General features: G+C 35.5%; 1 long non-coding RNA gene across 3 annotated transcripts in view; it reads left to right on the top strand.

The window, feature by feature from the left end:
* LOC126082606 (uncharacterized) overlaps window positions 1-19055 on the top strand; it is a 105614-nt gene that overhangs the window by 71146 nt on the left and 15413 nt on the right. For 2 of the 3 annotated variants that reach the window (XR_007518583.1, XR_007518582.1), the window contains exon 3: window positions 15409-15468. The exons of the other annotated variant lie outside the window; for it this stretch is intronic. This is a non-coding gene — a long non-coding RNA (uncharacterized LOC126082606). The remainder of the gene's footprint in view (window positions 1-15408; window positions 15469-19055) is intronic. 3 annotated transcript variants of the gene reach the window in all.

The raw sequence follows: 19055 nt of genomic DNA, 5'->3' as shown, positions 1-19055 counted from the left end.
AGATTTGTTCCTTCTTCTGGCAGTTCATGGTATATTCAATATTCCTTGCCAACATCATAATTCAGATGCATCAATTCTCCTTTGGTTTTACTTATTTATTGTCCAGCTTTTGCATGCATATAAGGCAATTGAAAATACCATGGCTTGGGTTAGATGTATCTTAGTCCTCAAGGTGACGTCTTTGCTTTTTAACAGTTTAAAGAAGTCTTTTGTGCCAACTTTGCCCAATGCAATGTGTCGTTTGATTTCTTGACTGCTGCTTCCATGGGTGTTGATGGTGAATACAAGTAAAATGAAACCTTTGGCAACTTCAAACCCAAACATACTTGGTGTTTTTAATAGTGACTGTACCACTTGGTGAGCCCTGGTGGTGAAGTGGTTAAGAGCTCAGCTGTTAACCAAAAGGTCAGTAGCTCGAACCCACTAGCTGCTCCTTGGAAAACCTGTGCAGCAGGTCTACTCTGTCCTATAGGGTCACTATGAATCAAAATTAACTCACTGTCAACAGGTTTTTGTACCTCTTGGTAGCTGTGTTATTGTGCATAATTACTGAAGTTATCTAATCATCAGTTTCCTAATTTTTGAAATAGAAATAATAAGTACTTGTCAGAAATGTTGTAAGATCAAGTAGCATTGCTGTTGTTAGGTGCCCTTGAGTTGGTCCCAACTAATAGCGACCCTATGTACAACAGAACAAAACACTCCCTGGTTCTGTGCCATCCTCGCAATCGTTATGCTTGAGCCCATTGTTACAGCCACTGTGTCAATCCATCTCATTGAAGGTCTTCCTTTTCAATGAACCTCTACTTTACAAAACATGATACCCTTCTCCAGAGACTGGTCCCTCCTGATAACATGTCCAAAATATGTGAGGCGAAGCCTTTCCATCCTTGCTTCAAAGGAGCATTCTGGCTGTACTTATTCTAAGACAAATTTGTTCTTTTTTCAGGCAGTCCATGGTATAGTCAACATTCTTCACCAATACCATAATTCAAAGCCATCAATTCTTCTTCAATATTTTTTATTCGTTCTCCCTCTTTCGCATGCTTACAAGGTGATCAAAAACATCATGGCCTGGGTCTGGCGTACCTTAGTCCTTTAAAGTGACATCTTTGCTTTTTTAACACTTTAAAGAGGTCTTTTGCAGCAGATTTGCCAAATACAATGCTTCGGTGGATTTATTGACTGCTGCTTTCATGGGCGACTACTGTGGATCTGAGTAAAATGAAATCCTTTGCAACTTCAATCTTTATTCCATTTATCATGATTTTGCTTATCAGACTAATTGTGATGATTTTGTTTTCTTTATGTTAAGATGTAATGCATACTGAAGACTGTAGTCTTTGATCTTCATTGGTAAGTGCTTTGAGTCCTCTTCACTTTCAGCAAGCAAGGTTGTGTCATCTGCATATTGATAATGTCTTCCTCCAATCCTGATGCTGCATTCTTCTCTATATAGTTCAGCTTCTCTGATTATTTCTGCAGCATACAGGTTGAATAAGCATGGTGAAAGTATACCACCCTGATGTACACCTTTGCAGATTTTAAACCATGCAGTATCCTTTTATTCTATTTGAATGACCATCTCTTGGGTACTACAGGTTCCTCAGGAGCACAATTAAGTGTTCTGGAATTCCCATTCTTCACAATGTTATCCGTAAATGGTTATGATTCACACAGTTGAATACCTTTGCATAGTCTATAAAACACAGGTAAACAAGTTTCTGGTATTTTCTGCTTTCAGCCAAGATCTATCTGACATCAGCAATGATTTCCCTGGCTTCATGTCCTCATCTGAATCTGGCTTGAATTTCTGGCAGTTCCCCGGTGAGGTACTGCTACAACTGCATTTGAATGATCTTCATCAAAATTTTACTTAAAATATTGATGATATTGTTTGAGAATTTCCACATTCTCTTGGATCACCTTTCTTTGGAATGGGGAAAAATATTGATCTCTTTTAGTTGATTGACCAGGCAGCTGTCTTCCAAATTTCTTGGGATAGAAGAGTAAGCGCTTCCAGCACTACGACTATTCGTTGAAACATCTCAGTTGGTATTACATCAATTCCTGAAGCCTTATTTTGGCTACTGCCTTCAGTGCAGCTTGGACTATTTACTTCAGTACCATCAGTTCTTGATCATCTGCTATGTCCTTAAATGTCTGAACATCGACCAGTTCTTTTCAGTACAGTGATTCTGTGTATTCCTTCCATCTTCTTTTCATGTATCCTGTGTCATTTAATATTTTCCTTGTAGAATCCTTCAATATTGCAACTTGAGGCTTGTATTTTCTCTTCAGTTCTTTCAGCTTGAGAAACGCCAAGTGTGTTCTTCCCTTTTGTTTTTCTAACTCCAGGTCTTTGCACATTTCATTATAATACTTTACTTTGTCTTCTTGAGCCACCCTTTGAAATCTTCTATTCAGCTCTTTTACTTCATGATTTCTTTGTTTCCCTTTAGCTACTCTACATTCAAGAGCCAGTTTCAAAGTCTCTTCTGACATCCATTTTGGTCTTTTCTTTCTTTCCTGTCTTTTTAATGTCTTGCTTTCTTCACATACGATATCCTTGATGTCATTTCACGACTCATCTGGTCTTCTGTTGGTTGCATTTGAGTCAAATCTATTATTGAGATAGTCTCTAAATTCAGTTGGAATACACTGAAGGTCATACTTTGGCTCTCGTAGACCTGCTCTAATTTTCTTCAGCTTCAACTTTAACTTTCGCATGAGTAATTGATGGTCTGTCCTATAGTTCGTCCCTGGCCTTGTCCTGACTGATGATATTGAGCTTTTCCATCATCTCTTTCCACAGATAAGTAGCATTATATATCTAAAATGTCCAGCAGGTAAAAAATAGTAGGCATTCGATAAATGTTTGTTTTTTCTTCTTTCCATTATTATTAGACACTGTGATAGGCTTGATAGAGAAAATAAATAAATAAGCCAGGCATAGTCTTTATCCCTTGGAGTTTATGTTGTTGTATGGGAAAATACATATAATAATATTTGAATATGTGTATGTATTATCTGGAGCCCTGGTGGTACAGTGGTTAAGAGCTACAGCTGCAAACCAAAAGATTGGCAGTTCAAATCCACCAGCTGCTCCTTGGAAACCCTATGGGGCAGTTCTGCTCTGTCTTGTAGGGTCTATAGGGTCTCTATGAGTTGGAATCAACTGGACGGGAATGAGTTTTTTTTTTTTTTTTTTTTGTATGTATTATCTAAGGAGCCCTGGTGGTGCAATGTTTAAGTACTCAGCTGCTAACCCACACAGCACCTCTGCAAGAGAAAGACCTGGCGATCTGCTTCCATAAAGGTTACAGCCAAGAAAACCCTATGGGACAATTTTACTCTGCCACATGTGGTCACTATGAGTTGCAATGAACTCAACAGCACCTAACAAAAACAACAGTATGCTATCTATTAAATAAAATACAATAAATGTAAAAATGGAATACTAGACGTATTGAATAGATGGAATAACAATCTAAAAGTAAGGGAAGGAAACTAGTTCTGTCTTCAGGAAAATATATACGTATATATGTTTGTGTGTATGTGTTTAAGTGTGTGTGTGTGTATAATATTTTTTCATTGTCACTGTTTATCTTCTTGATCATACCCAACCTTTTTCTATATTGTCTTTTGAACAAAATGCAATTATGCTTCATAAAACCATACTTGACTCAAGATAGAACTGCTAATTTGAGTGATGCTATTTTGCTAAAAATAGTAAATTTAGGATTTAATCATAGAAACATGTATTTGCATATTGTATATTTCATTTGTCGTTTTATTGTTATCTTCATTGTCAAATAAAAGGAACCTTCATTTCAGTTTCACTAATTAGCACTAATTTTTTTCATTATTAAATATGAACTCCAATTTTAATTTCACCTATGATATTATATAATATGGAAGGTTAATGCAGTTAATAAACCAAAAAAACCAAACCACTGCCGTCGAGTCAATCCGGCTCATAGCGACCCTGCAGGACAGAGTACAACTGCCCCATAGAATTTCCAAGGAGCAAGAACTGGAAAATGCAGAATAAATTACAAAATTACATTTTTAAGAATCTAAGAGAGCTGTGAAAGCTATGAAAGGACTAAAATTTCATAGTGGAAAGCAGCCTTTAGAAGTGAGTTTATGATTTCCAGCCCCTTTTTCCTGGGAGGTATTTAATGATTCTTCTTATTAGCTATGGATTTGGCTTAGCACCCTTGGAGAAAGGATAAACCAGAAAAGACTTTTGTGGCCCTGAAATGATAAAGTGACAAGTTCAAGATATGAGGGGCTTTAGACACATGGACAGATTTCTCCTTAAGATATGTGATGAATCCTGAGGCCAAATGGGAATATAGAGAGCTAAAAAGTAACCGTCTGAAGAAAGAGTGGAACAGCCACATTCTTGTGTTGCTTTGTAAATAAACACCTACTTAAAGAGAGGAGGCCTATAAACAGAGTAAAGAAAAGATGGTGGTATATTGATTTTGAAGATCTGCAGCTGCTTCTTTTACAGAGACACATCGTGATTCAGTGCCCATCAAGATACCAAAATTTCCTGGAATATAGTTCATAAAATTCTACCTGTTAAACATGGACATGAGCGACCTTGTCAAATTCTTTGCTGCAGTCTGAATGAAAGATTTATTTTGTATTTTTCCAAGCAATGTATAATCTCATTAATTAAAAAAAATTAATTTGGTCAGACATTCCTATAACATGTTTAGTTTTACTTCTAGATTTTCTCAATCTATCTCTTTTTATATCTTCTTTATGATTATGTCACAAATCAACTCCATGTTTGCTGATATAGAAATTGTAAAAATCTTTCTTCCTTCTTTTCTTTCTTGTTTTCAAAAATAAAATCTACTAGATTCTTTTGTTTTTTTTTCACACTTTTCCCATTCTTCACTCTTTAGAAAGCACCAGTGTTAGTTCGTGATCTAATTTTCAAGTTCTGGCTTTTATGCCTATATTAGTTTCCTAGGGCTTCATAACTAAGTATAACAAACTGAGTAGTTTAAGACAACAGGAATTTATTCTCTTACAGTTTGGTAAGCTAGAAGTCTAAAATCAAGGTGTCGGCAGGGTTGTGCTCCTTCTGAAGTCTCTAGGGAAGAATCTTTCCTTGCCTCTTCCTTACATTGATTGGTTGCAAGTAATCATTGGCATTCCTTTGCTTGAAGCTGCCATCACTCCAATCTCAGGCTCCATTTTGGCATGACTTCTTCCCTGTGTCTCTGTATCCAAATTCCCTCTCTTTTCTCTTGTAAGGACATCAGTCATTGGATTTAAGGTCCACCCTAATCCATTATGACCTCATGTTAATTTGATTGCATATGCAAAGATCCAGGTTCCAAATAAGGTCACAATCACAAGTACCAGAGTTACTTGAACATATTTTTTGGGGAACACAATTTAACTCACTATAATGTCTATAATTTTTTATCCTACTAAAGACTTTTACTTTCTCCTTCTAGTGTTCTTTCTACAGTTTTCAGTCTTAATTCAATGCCAGGAAAACATACATCAATATGTGAAAATTCTTAAAAATAAGAATTTATTGTATCAGTGCAGTTCTTAAGATTTTGAAAGTATTTTCACATAAGATAAGTATAAACAAATTATATAAAGCTTATTTTTCCCAGGGTAACTTCTATTGAGAACTTATTATAAAAAATAGAATTAAAAACATAGAGCACTTAATTGTGAATGTGTTCCTCTAGTTAATTCCACACTTTGAAATTAAGACAAACAAAAAGTTCATATTAATCAGAATATAATAAAAACACATTTGTCTTTTCTAGTATCTGGATTTCATCTTGAGTTTATAGATAATTTTATTGAATTGATCAAATCTTGATTATTATTATCCTTCTGCTATGTGTAGGGGAGAAGACATGAAGGCAGAAGGGAACATAAGATATGGTTTTAAATGAACCTGGGTTTACTTTGGGGATTCAGACTTGCTGGCAGGTATGGAAGCCTGTGAGATAGGCCTTTAAAGGTTTATTTGTATGATGGCTAAGGAAGCCTCCTAGAAAATAAGTCATTACTGTATAAAAAGAAGTTGAAAAACATGTTGCATGAGCCAATAAAAAGGCTACAGTTGTGCAACAACCAAAAAAAAAATGGGGGGGGGAACAGATGCTGATGCTAATTAGACATAACCAATCACCTCACAAAGTCTCTATGAGTCGGAATCAACTCGAAGGCAATGGGTTTGGGTTTTTGGCTTTTTGTAATCACCTTGTGGGATTAGTTCTCTTGATTTGGGGGTTTAGGGTTGTGGCCTCATGGGACAACCCAGTAAATTGGCATAATATACTTATTAAAATTTATGTTCCACCTCCCAGTACAGTGAGTAGTCTGGGATCTTAAAAGCTTATGAAGGGCCATCTAATATACCACTATTGATCTTTTTTCATCTGGAACAAAAGAGAAAGCAGGAAACCCAGAATCAGAGACTAATTGTTTCTGAAGAGCCTCCTCTACTTTGAGGCCAGAACTAGATGGTGCCCAGCTATCACTTCTGACTGTCCTGATCTGGAACACAAGAGATGAACCCTGAAAAAAAGACAGAAGAATGTAGAGCAGACTTACTGGATCTCTTGAGGCTAGAGGAGTTATTGAGACTATGGCCCTGAGTTGCTCTTTAAACCTTGAATTGAAACTATTCCTTGAAGTCATCTTTAAACTAAACAGATTAGCCCAAAGATTAAGGATTGTCACCCTTGAGCATTGTGTTTTTTTTTTTTTTTTTTAAAGTAAAACCAAAGAGCTCACAACTATTTTAATGCATAGATGAGAAGGTTGGGGTGGTGGGTGGGGCAGGAAGATTAAGTAAGTGGGAGTGAAACAGCTGGAACAGAAATAAGGAGAACATTGACACAATGTGAAGAATTTAACCAATGTTACTGATTTGTATATCTAGACGCTGTGGAATGGGAGCAGGGTTTTGTTGTGTATATTTTCATGGAAAACAACAACAAAAAAAGATTTCAGGTGTCAGAGAAGAGAATATAGTGTAATACTTCTATAACTGCAATATATAGTGTGTGAAAAAAGAGATACTTTAGAATTTATTTTCCGTTAAGACTCACCCAAGTGACTATTTCTGTCAAAGACAGCAGAATAAAATGTTCTCCTTTATCACAATGTTTTAGAGAATACAGCTGGCAGAGAAAATGCTGATTTTTAACAAAGAGAGCAGAATGGGCAAGTAGAGAGTCACAACGCCATTGATTAAAGGAGGCAGGCAACATTGGGCAGTGCATCCTGTGACAAAACAAATGCTCGTAATTAACTGATAATTAAACTGTATTTAAAATTAACATTGTAAACGATTTAAAATCATTTTCTGATTATTTATCGAGCTCATTCTATTGCCAGTATGCAGGCTTTCTAGATGAGAATGTAAACAACAGATTGTTTGTTTGTCTCTCCCATAATAAGCATTCTTTCAGTTGTTTTTTGTCCATGCAGCAAAATCTCATGCCTGAAATGAAATAACATGTTAGGAAAATATATAATGACATTCAATCTTTGATTTAACAAAATTATTTTAAGCAGGTATTACATGCCAGGGGCTGAGGTTAAGTGTTAAGTGAAAAAGACTGTGTGAATGAGTATGGTAGTGTTATCTTGTACAGAGATGGTATGGAACTTATATGTTGGTAATACTATGTACACAATAAATAAATAAGTTATAATACGGAGATTAAAGGCTATGCGTGGAATAAAACAAAATGAATGTAAGATAAAATATTATGAAAAGATAACTGGTTGGTTGGTGAGAGCTTCCTAGTACAAGTGTTCATGTAGCCATTTCTGAAGAGCTGAATTTTTGAGCAGGGTGTTGGAAGACGAGTTAATCATGCACCATTTTGAGGAGAGGTGTCTCCATGGAAGACTGACTCTCAATAATACGAAGTAAGCACATTTCACCTTCTCTCTTCCAAGAATAACAAATAATAAAAAAAATAAATAAACCAGCTGCTTTAAATTACCAGATAATTCCAACATCTATATTTCTGTCCACTGATTACATTTTCCTATACAATGAGGCAGACAGACAGAGCTCTTCTAGTTCTGGCTCAACTGCAGGAAAAAGAACTCCTAAAAAAATAAAAAAAAAAACCTCCTAAGGAAGGAGAAAAAAAAAGTATTGAGTCAATTCGGACTCCTGTTGACTCTACAGGACAGAGTAGAACTGCCCCATAAAGTTTCCAAAGCTGTAAATCTTTATGGTTGCAGACTGCCTCATCTTTCTCCCACAGAGCAGCTGGTGGATTCAAACTGATGACCTTTCGATTAGCAGCTAAGCACTTTAACCATTGCACCACCAGGATTCCTAAGGAAGGAGCGGTTGCAGAGATCCTCAGTTTCTCTCTCTCTTTTTCTCCCTTCCCTCCTTTCTTCCTTCCAACCTGCCTCATTTTCTCTCTCTCTTTTCTCTGTTCTCTTCCACTTCACCCCTAAGCAATCTATGGTATGAGGGCAACACACAGTAAGGAGATTCCAGAAAATCTAAACTCTGAAGAATGAGAACTTTTCTTGTCATTGTGTGGAGCCACTGTCTAAGACGATTGGCTGTTCAACATGCCAACCCCCCCCCACCCAGCTTTTTCCCTCCTATTTCTGTCCTCTTGCCAGTTAGAATCACAAGTCTCTGTCCAAATTACCAAAAAGAAGGAGCCCCAGGGAACGAGAAAGTACCAGGGAGATCCCAGAGAGGGAGGAAATTAGGAAATTGAGATCATGAAGTTTATGAACTCTAAGGCTCACTACCAAGCCATGCATATATGTTGGTGATCCTAATTAGCATACCAAAGCCTTTCAGAATGAAATTAAAAGATACACTATCTCCAAGTTCCAGATTGACCACTGGGTGGCACACACCAGAGACATATTTGAAGAGCTCTACAAAGGCTCTGAAAACAGAACTGATATTAAAACAACAGCCCACAGAAGGTGGATTGGAACGTGTAGCCTGAATCTAACATTGTTTTGTCTGCTAAAATAAAAATAACAGCACTTTCTATAACATTTCATCAAAACCCAGAGGCTCATAAGGTAATATTTCAAATATCCAGTGAAAATGAAGTGGTGAACAACTCCAAGTTCCTACCCCTCCACGGAAACATCAAAAATTCAAACAAAAACCGTCAAAAGCAAATTTGTCTGCACTCTAGAAAACAAAGATTTACATTGATCAAAAAAATGCTGAATCAAGAAAAAGACAACTTAAAAGTGGTAGGAAAACTGTAGTATATTTATCTGCCCTTGTCCCACCTCTTCCCCTTCTTGAAACGGAAGAACGAAGTTGGAAGACTCACACTTCCTGATTTCAGAACTTACTACAAAGTTACAGTAACCAAAACAGTGTGTAGGTGTAATATGTATTATAGCTAAAACATCAAGGAACCTATATGGTGGTAAAATTTCTACATTCCTTTTGAAATATTAAAATATTGATTTTCAGCAGGTTAAATATGTATTTAGTAATCCTTAGCGTAACTACTTGGAAACCCTGGTGGCGTAGTGCTTAAGTGCTATGGCTGCTAACCAAAAGGTCGGTAGTTCGAATCCACCAGGTGCTCCTTGGAAACTCTATGGGGCAGTTCTACTCTGTCCTATAGGGTCGCTATGAGTCAGAATCGACTTGACGGCAGTGGGTGGGGTTAGAGTAACTACTTAATGGAGCTCTGATGGCAAAGTGGTTAAAGCATTTGGCTGCTAACCAAAAGGCCATGAGTTCAAAACCACCAGTGGCTGCACAGGTGAAAGCTGTGGCAGTCTGCTTCTGTAAAGGTTCACAGCCTTGGAAACCCAGTGGGGTAGTTCTACTCTCTCATATAGGGTCACTATGAGTTGGAATTGACTTGACAGCAGTGGGTTTTTGGCTTTTCTTGAGAGCAGCTACTTAAAAAAAGATTGAAAAGCATACAGCCAAAATCACAATTCATGTTAATATTAAATATGTTGAAATAACCCCCCCCCCCAAAAAAAAAGGAGAAATGAATAAAGAAACAGAGAGGACAAACAGAAAACAAAAAACTATTATGTTAGATATAAATCTAAACATGTCAATAATTACATTAAATATAAATAAACATACTAATGAAGAGACAGATTATAAGAATGGGAAAAAAATATATGATCGTCTCTATGCTATCTACAAAAATTCATTTCAAATATCATCGTATAGGTAGATTTAAAAAAAATTCTTCAGGGAGAGAAAACAACTAGTATAAAATACCTAATACTGGAACAAACTAAATGTATTAAATGATATGTTGTTAAATGTGTCTATGTCTGTATGCAAGGAACCAGAGGTTGTATGTGAACATTTTAAAGATGATAAGTTTTGAGATCAGAGACCATTTTATTTTGAGTGGACTTATCAAGAGTTGATGCATTTGAATTATGGGTTGGTGAAGAATATTGAATATACCATGGACTGCCAGAAGAATCATCTCATAACAACCTTTTAGGACACAGTAGAACTGCCCCATAGGGTTTCCAAGGAGCACCTTGTAGATTCAAACTGCTGACCTTCTGATTAGCAGCCATAGCTCTTAACCACTATGCCACCAAGGTCGCTATGAGTCGGAATGGGTTTTGGCCTTGGTCTGGCCAGAAGAATGAACACATCTGCCTTGGAAGAAGGATAACCAGAACACTCCTTAGAAGCAAGAATGCCAATGCTTTGTCTCACATGTTTTGGACATGGTTTAGGAGGGACCAATCCCTGGAGAAGGACATCATCCTTAATTAAGTAGTCGTTGTTGTAGTTGGGTCCTGTTCAGTTGATTCTGACTCATAGTGACCTTATAGGACAGGGTAGAACTGCCCCATAGGGTTTCCAAGTCTGTAATCTTTACAGAAGCAGACTGCGATATCTTTCTCCAAGGAGTGGCTGTTGGGTTCAAACTGCCGACCTTTTTGTTAATGGCCGAGCACTTAATCATTGCTCCACCAGGGCTCCTGATAAAGTAAAGGTTAGCAAAAAAAGAGGAACACCCTGATGAGATAGATTGACACAGTGGCTGCAACAGTGGGAAAAAAACACAGCAATGATTGTGAGGATGGCATAGGACTGATCAGTGTTTTGTTCGGTTGTACATGGAGTCGCTATGAGTTGGAACTGATTCAGTGGCACCTAACGACAACAAAAATATGTTGTCTTAAAGAAATATGTGCTGAATTTTACATAGGTTATAATAAATACTAATTTAGAAACAGAAATAATAAAAATTTTGACTAAGGCATTAGAAGATGAAATGGAGGAGAAAAACATTTTTTGTTAAAAAAAATTAGTTTTAAGGTCCGAACTAAGGAAGTCGAGGGAAGAATGGGAATGAACCTAAAGTATATGTTTTAGAAGATTGGGTAAATGGCAACATTGTATATGTAAATCAATACTTTATGAGAAATGTTAGTTATAGAGAAGACAGATAACAAGCTCAAGTTAGAAAACGTTGAGGGACACTTTTGACTGTGACTCTTACAATTAGTAATAATTCATTGGAAGTTTAAATATATAGTTAAAAATGATAGAGCTCGAAATATAGATTTGGGAGTATCAGCAGATAAGTATAATGTAGCTTTAAAGGGCAGAGTTTAAATATATGTTTATGGAAAGCTAATTTGTTTAAATGGCTGAGTATATATCATGGAGTTCTTCATCCTAAAGCAAGGGCACATGGAGATTTATTACTAGCATTAAGTGGGGAGGGTTGGTGTTATATCCTAAGGGCAGTGGTGTTAATATGCATATTTATAAGAACAAGTATTTCTTGCTCTATAGTTTGCCACTTAAATATATCTCTGATTGCTACAGTAATTTAACTTTCACCTAATTTCACTAAATTACTTGTAAACATCAGTTAGTAAAAGTTAATTGAAGAAAATGTAAATGGGAATTTTGAGTGTAGCCTTACCACAATTAAGCAATTCTTTGTAACTGATGGTTTTAATGAGACATGAGTTCAAAGTAAAAGCTTGGAAGATATATATTTCTGCCTTTTATTATCTGAGTTCAAATGAGCTAAATCCTCAACAGTAAAACTTTATGTTTTTTAGTCAAAAAATATTTACTGAGTACCCACAAGGATGACAGTTATCATTCATTGATGGCCCCATTTAAAAAAAAAAAAAAAACTATCTATTGAATTATCATTGATAGTTTGTTGTTGCTTTTATGGTTAGGCGCTGTTGAGTCCATTCTGACTCATAGTGACCCCATGTACATACATTAGTGACATCTTTGCTTTTTTACCTTTTAAAGAGGTCTTTGCAGCAGATTTGCCAAATACAGTGCATCATTTGATTTCTTGATTGTTGCTTCCATGGGTGTTGATTGTGTATCTAAGAAAACTGAAATCCTTGACAACTTTAATATTTTCTCTGTTTATCATGATATTGCTTATGGGTATAGTTATGAGGATTTTTGTTTTCACTAAGTTTTTTATTTTGTTTGTATTTTGTCCAAAGAATCCTTTAATGTTGCAACTTGAGGCTTGAATTTTTTCTTTAGTTCTTTCAGCTTGAGAAATATCTTAACACATTCTTTTCTTTTGGTTTTCTAACTCCAGCTCTTTGCACATTTCATTATAATACTTTACATTGTCTCCTAGAGAAGCTCTTTGACTTTTCAGCCCTTTTACTTCATCAGTTCTTCCATTCACTTTAGCTACTCTATATTGAAGAGCAAGTTGCAGAGTCTCTTCTGACATCAATTTTGGTCTTTTCTTTCTTTCCTGTCTCTTTAATGACCTTTTGCTTTCTTCACGTATGATGTCCTTGATGTCACCCCACAACTCATCTGGTCTTCAGTTACTAGTGTTCGATGTGTCAAATCTGCTCTTGAAATTGTCTCTAAATTCTGGTGGAATATAGTCAAGGTCATACTTTGGCTTTTGTGGAATTGTTTTAATTTTCTTCAACTTCAACTTGAACTTGCACATGAGCAATAAATGGTCTATTCCTCCATCAGCCCCTGGCCTCACTCTGACTGATAATATTGAGTTTCTCCATTGTCTCTTTCCACAGATGTAGTTGATTTGACTCTTGTGTATTCCATCTGGTGAGGGTCACCATTTATGTTGTTGAAAAAAGGTGTTTCCAATGAATAAGTTGTTGGTCTTGCAAAATTCTGTCATGTGATCTCCTGGGTATTTTCTATCACCAAGGCCATAGACCCATAAACTATTGATAGTTTATAATAAATATCAGTAAAAGAAAAGTTCATTAAATTTAAAGGGCTCCAAAGCAATTGCCTAGATCAGGAATTACTGTTTTTACTTCATTGTGTGATTTTGGAGTATGTCAGCATAAAGCATGTGAAGGACAGAGCCAAAATTAAAGGCCAGCAATGGAAAGGAATGTATAACCCAGAAAGAGAAATACAGTTAATGCGATAGCTATATTTAAAGTCTTAAATTTGAGCATTGCATCCACAGGGCCACTTTCAAACCCTAAACCAAAAAAAAAACAAAAAACCCATTGCCGTCGAGTCTATCCTGACTCATGGCAACCCTATAGGACAGGGTAGAACTGCCCCATAGAGTCTCCAAGGAGTGCCTGGCAGATTTGAACTGCCGATCTTTAGGTTAGGAACCATAGCACTTAACCACTACACCACCAGGGTTTCCTGTCAAACCCCAGACACAAGGAAATAGGCATTCCTGTCCATATCCATGAGTTTTAAATTAGATGGTGCTCACAGTAAGAACTACCAATGATGTGGATATGACGCATGCAGAATGATAATTGGTTCTGAGCTGGACCAAACATTTTTTCTTGTTCATTTGTTTTTTAGCCATATGTAAAATAGTTTCATTAATTCTCAATGAGGGTAGAATTAAAATAACTCTCTATGTTATTTGCTGTTTGATATGTTAATATTTTTGTTTAATAAATGTTGCTTTCATTTCTTACTGCACATATATTATGTTGTGATTCATTATGTTATTGTTCTTTGGGGCCATTGAGTCTGTTCAAACCATAGAGGCCCTATGTACAACAGAATGAAACACAGCCCGGTCCTGCATCATTCTCACAATTTTTGTTATGTTTGAGCCCATTATTGTAGCCACTGTGTCATTCCATCTCATTGAGGGTCTTCCTCTTTTTTGCTGACCCTCTACTTACCAAGCATGATGTTCTTGTCCAGGAACTGGTCCCTGCTGATAACATGTCCAAGTACGTGAGACGAAGCCTTGCCATTCTTACTTCCTAGGAGCATTCTGGCTGTACTTCTTCCAAGACAGACTTGTTCATTCTTCTGGCAGTGCATTGTATATTCAATATTCTTCACCAACACCATAATTCAAACGCGTCAATTCGTTTTCAGTCTTCCTTATTCATTGTCTAGCTTTTGCGTGCATATCAGGTGATTGAAAATATCACAGCTTTGATCAGGCACATCTTAGTCCTCAAAGTGATGTCTTTGCTTTTTAACACTTTAAAGAGGACTTTTGCACAAGATTTTCCCAATGCGGTATGTCATTTGATTTCTTGACTGTTGCTGCAATGGGCATGGATTAATGATCAAAGTAAAATGAAATCCTTGACAACTTCAATCTTTTCTCCATTTGTCATGATGTTGCTTATTGATCCAGTTGTGAGGATTTTCATTTTCTTTATGTTGAGATGTTATCTATATGGAAGGCTGTGATTTTTGATCTTCATCAGTAAGTGTGTATATTGTAGGGTATTACTTCTGTGGTTAAGTAATGATACATATGCCAAGGCGAAAAGATTTGTGGTATAAGTAAGATTCCTAATAAATCAATTTTAAATTAACCCAAAGTTTTATTGGCCTGACCTAATCAAGTGAGCCCTTAAAAAGGTAAGAGACCAAATGGGCAAGTCCTGCCCAAAAGCAAGATGAGAAGGCAGGAAAGTACAAGAAAAGTGGATGAATGGAAACTGGGAGCCCAGGGTGGAAAGGCAAAGAGTGCTGTAACATTGAAAGGATTGCAACAAATGTCACAAAAACAATTTGTGTATAAATTTTTGAACAAGAAAATAAGTTGCACTGTAAACTTTCACCTACAACAACAAAACCCTGTTGCTACTGAGTTAATTCCGACTCATAGTGACCTAGATAATCTAGAGGTTAGGCATGAAAAGAGGCAGTGAGATTTGAGATGAGAAAGATTCCCCTGCTGGCTTTGAATAAGTAATTTACCATGATTTGAAAAGGCCTTGTCGTTAGAATCTGAAGACAGTCTCTAGGATATGGGTGCAAGTTCCAGCTAACAGTCAGCAAGAAAATGTTGACCTCAGATCTACAACCACAAAAACTGGATTCTGCAAAGAACCTGAGTGAGTTTGGGAATGAATTTTTCTCTAGTCAAGCTTCCAGCTAGAATGTCAACACTTTGTTTTCAGCCTCCTTAGACTTTGAACAGAGGACCCAGACCATGCCTAAACTCCTAACCAAATGAAATGGTAAGATAATAAATCAGTATTCTTTTAAGCTTCTAAATATATGCTAATTGGTTACATAACAATAAAAAACTAACACACCCTATATTTAATATGATCACTTTTGCTTAAAACCCTTTTATAAATCCTCGGATTTATGGCATGGGTTGTCTAATGTCTTTATCAAAAAAGGTCCATTTTACACTTACTGCTTGATATCTACAATATTTTCCACTCTCATGCCTTTCCTGATGATTTCAAACCATTGGTCTTCTATAATCTTATTTTAGCTTATCATTTGACTTATATAATGCTATGTAATGTTAGTCATATTACCTACTTTTCTCTACTGTAAAATTTAATACATCTCTGTTTTAGTGAGTGGTCGTATATCGGCAAATACACTCAGATTCCTTATCTGGGTAAAGTTGATATTCATCTAAAGTTTTAATGTATGCTTTATTATATGTGTTTTACTGTGATCTTTACCATGTAAAAGGGAATTTAAAAAGAAAGAATGCATTTTAAAAAGAGGTATATGGTAAAACTATTATGCATTACATAATTCCACTTTGAAAAATTACATGTATGGATGTATGTATACATTCCTGGTGGCAAAGTGGTTAAAGAGCTTGGCTGCTAACCAAAAGATCAGCAGTTCAAATCCACAAGCCACTCCTTGGAAACCCTATGGGGCAGTTCTGCTCTGTTATATAGGGTCACTGTGAGTCAGAATCGACTTGAAGGCAGTGATTTTTTTTTTTTTTTTGATATGTACATTCACATGTATAAAAGAGATGTTTATATGAATGGTCAACAAAATGTTAACTGAGGTTATCTTAGTTTAATGAGATTTCAGGTGTTTTTTTTTTAATTTTCTTCCTTATGATAGTATATACTGTTGCAGCTGTTAACAGAAATATATATTATTTTATAATCAAAACGAGATGTTTTCTTGTGAAAAATGGAGAATTATGAGAAAACGTATAGTAAAATATTGACAGTGAATAACTTTGACAGCAAAATATATAGTGATGCTATTTTTATTGTTTTTTATTTTCATTGTTGTTTTAAATTATAATTTGAACATATTTGTTCTATGAAAACAATGTAAACAACATAGATTGCATAGTGTTAAAAGTAAATCATTTTTTACTGCTACTTCTACCCCCATTCCCAATCCCCATGTCATTATTCTGTCTATATATAACATACACTTTTTAGCAGGTCGATTGTCTTATACATACATGCACGTATACACAGCTTTAGGGGAAAGAATGACAAGAAATCTAGTATCTTGCAAGGTACAGGGATAAATTAGTAATATCTTGACATACTTGATTTATGATAGGTTCCCTCTATTCCTCTGGGTCCCATGAGGAGGGAGTAAAGAAATTCTTGTCTAAAGTGTGAAATCTGATGCATTTTGACATATGTATGTTGCTGTGGTGCCTTTGAGTCAGTTCCAACTCACAGTGACCCTATGTATAACAGAAGGAAATGCTGCTCAGTTCTGTGCCATCCTCACAACAGTAGGTATGTTTGAGCCCATTGTTACAGCCACTGTGTCAATCCATCTCATTGACAGTCCAAGAAATCACTGCTGTAATTGTGGTATAGAACATTTCCTTCACTCCCTCAATGTTTCTTTGTACTCCTTTACAGTGCATCTCATAATCTTTACTGTCGTTACTGACTGGTTTTCTTCTTCTGGAATCAAATCTTTTATGTCTGACTTTTTTCATTCCGTATAATGATTTTAATATTCATTCTTTTTTGTTGTTGTTTTTGTATCAGTGGTATATTTGTTTTTATTGCTGAGTGACATTCTTTTGCATATTTTTTTATTCATTTATGAGTTGAACAATTGGGCTATTTCCAGTTTTTCACTAGTATGAATAAAACTACTATGAAATATTCTGGTACACTTTTTAATGTGGACATTGGTTTTTATTTCTTTGGGGTAAATACCTAAGAGTGAAATGGTTGGGTTTCATGATAGGTGAATATTTAACTTTTAAAGAAACTGCCAGATAGCTTTCCAAAGTGGCTCTACCTTTTCATATTCCCACCAGTGGGGTTTGAGAGTTCAAGTTGCTCTGTATTTTCACTACAATTACTAATTTCAGTCTTTTTTCAGTTTAGCATTCTAATGATTGTACATTAGTATTATGGTTTTAATCTGTAGTTCCCTCATGATTAATCATGTTGGAGTGCGTGCTTATTAGGTGTTGTATACATTCTTTTGTGAATAATCTGTTCAAATCATTTCTCAATTTTTTTATTGGGTTCATTACCATTATTAAGTTGGAAGAGTGTATATATATATATAGAATACAAGTCCTTAGTCAGATTTATTTGGAATATTTTATCCCAGTCTGTGGCTTGCTTATAAATTTTCTTAATGGTGTCCTGCAAAGATCAAATGTTTTTAATTATGATAAACTTCAGTTAACACACTTCTAAATAACATGGAGGTCAAAAAAGAAGACTCAAGAGAAAATTTTTTAAAAATATGTTGAGCTAAATAAAAATGAATTTGCAACTTGTCAAAATGTGTGAGATACAGAAAAAGCAGTGCTTTTTAGAGGGAAATTTACAGCATTTAATGCCTATATTAAAAAGGAAGAAAGGTATAAAATCATTAATCTAAGCTTCAACATGAGGAAACTAGAAAAAAGAGCAATATAAACCTAAAGCAAGCAGAAAAGAAAAATAATAAAAGTTAGATCAGAAATCATGAGATTGAAAACAGGAAATCACTAGAGAAAACCAGCAAAACCAAAATCTGGTTCTTTAAAAAGACCTATAAAACCTATAGCCACGTTTACCAAGACAAAAAGACTTGTATTCAAAATATATAAAGAGCTTTTAAAATTCAATAGTAAGGAAAAAAAAAAAACTATAAAATGGGCAACAGATCCCAATGGACATCTCACCAAAGAATATATATATATGTGATAAATCAGTAATGGCAAATAAGCATATGAGAGCATTTTCAACATCATATGATATTAGGGAATTGCAAATTAAGACAATAATGGGGAACTACTATACATCAATTTTTTTTTTTTTTTTTTTTTTTTTACTATACATTAATTACAATGTAAAAAATCCAAAACAGTGACAACACCAAATATGGGCAAGGACGTCCAGCAGCAGGAATGCTCATTCATTGCTGGTGGCAATGCAAAATGGTACAACCTCTTTGGAAGGCAGTTGGGCTGTGTCTCACAAAGTTAAACATAGGCCAACTGTACAATCCAGCAACTGTGCTTCTAGGCATTTACTCAAAATGAGTTGAAAGCCTATATCCACATAAAAACCTGTACATTAATGTTTTTATCAGGCTTATTCATAATTGCCAAAAACTGGAAACAAACAATATATCCTTCAGTAGGTGGCTGGATGATCAAAATGTGGGACATGCATACAATGAAATATTATTCATTGATAAAAAGAAGTGAGCAAGCAAGCCATGAAAAGACATGGAGAAACATTAAGTTTATATTGCTAAATGAAAGAAGCCAATCTGAAAAGGCTGAATATTATATGATTCCAACTATATGACATTCTGGAAAATAGAAAACTATAGAGACAGTAAAAGGATC

This window comes from Elephas maximus, chromosome 9, assembly GCF_024166365.1.
Source record: "Elephas maximus indicus isolate mEleMax1 chromosome 9, mEleMax1 primary haplotype, whole genome shotgun sequence".
In the NCBI taxonomy this organism is placed as follows: Eukaryota; Metazoa; Chordata; class Mammalia; order Proboscidea; family Elephantidae; genus Elephas; species Elephas maximus.
Note: the sequence above shows the minus strand (reverse complement) of the source record. Positions and strands in the feature narration are given on the sequence as shown.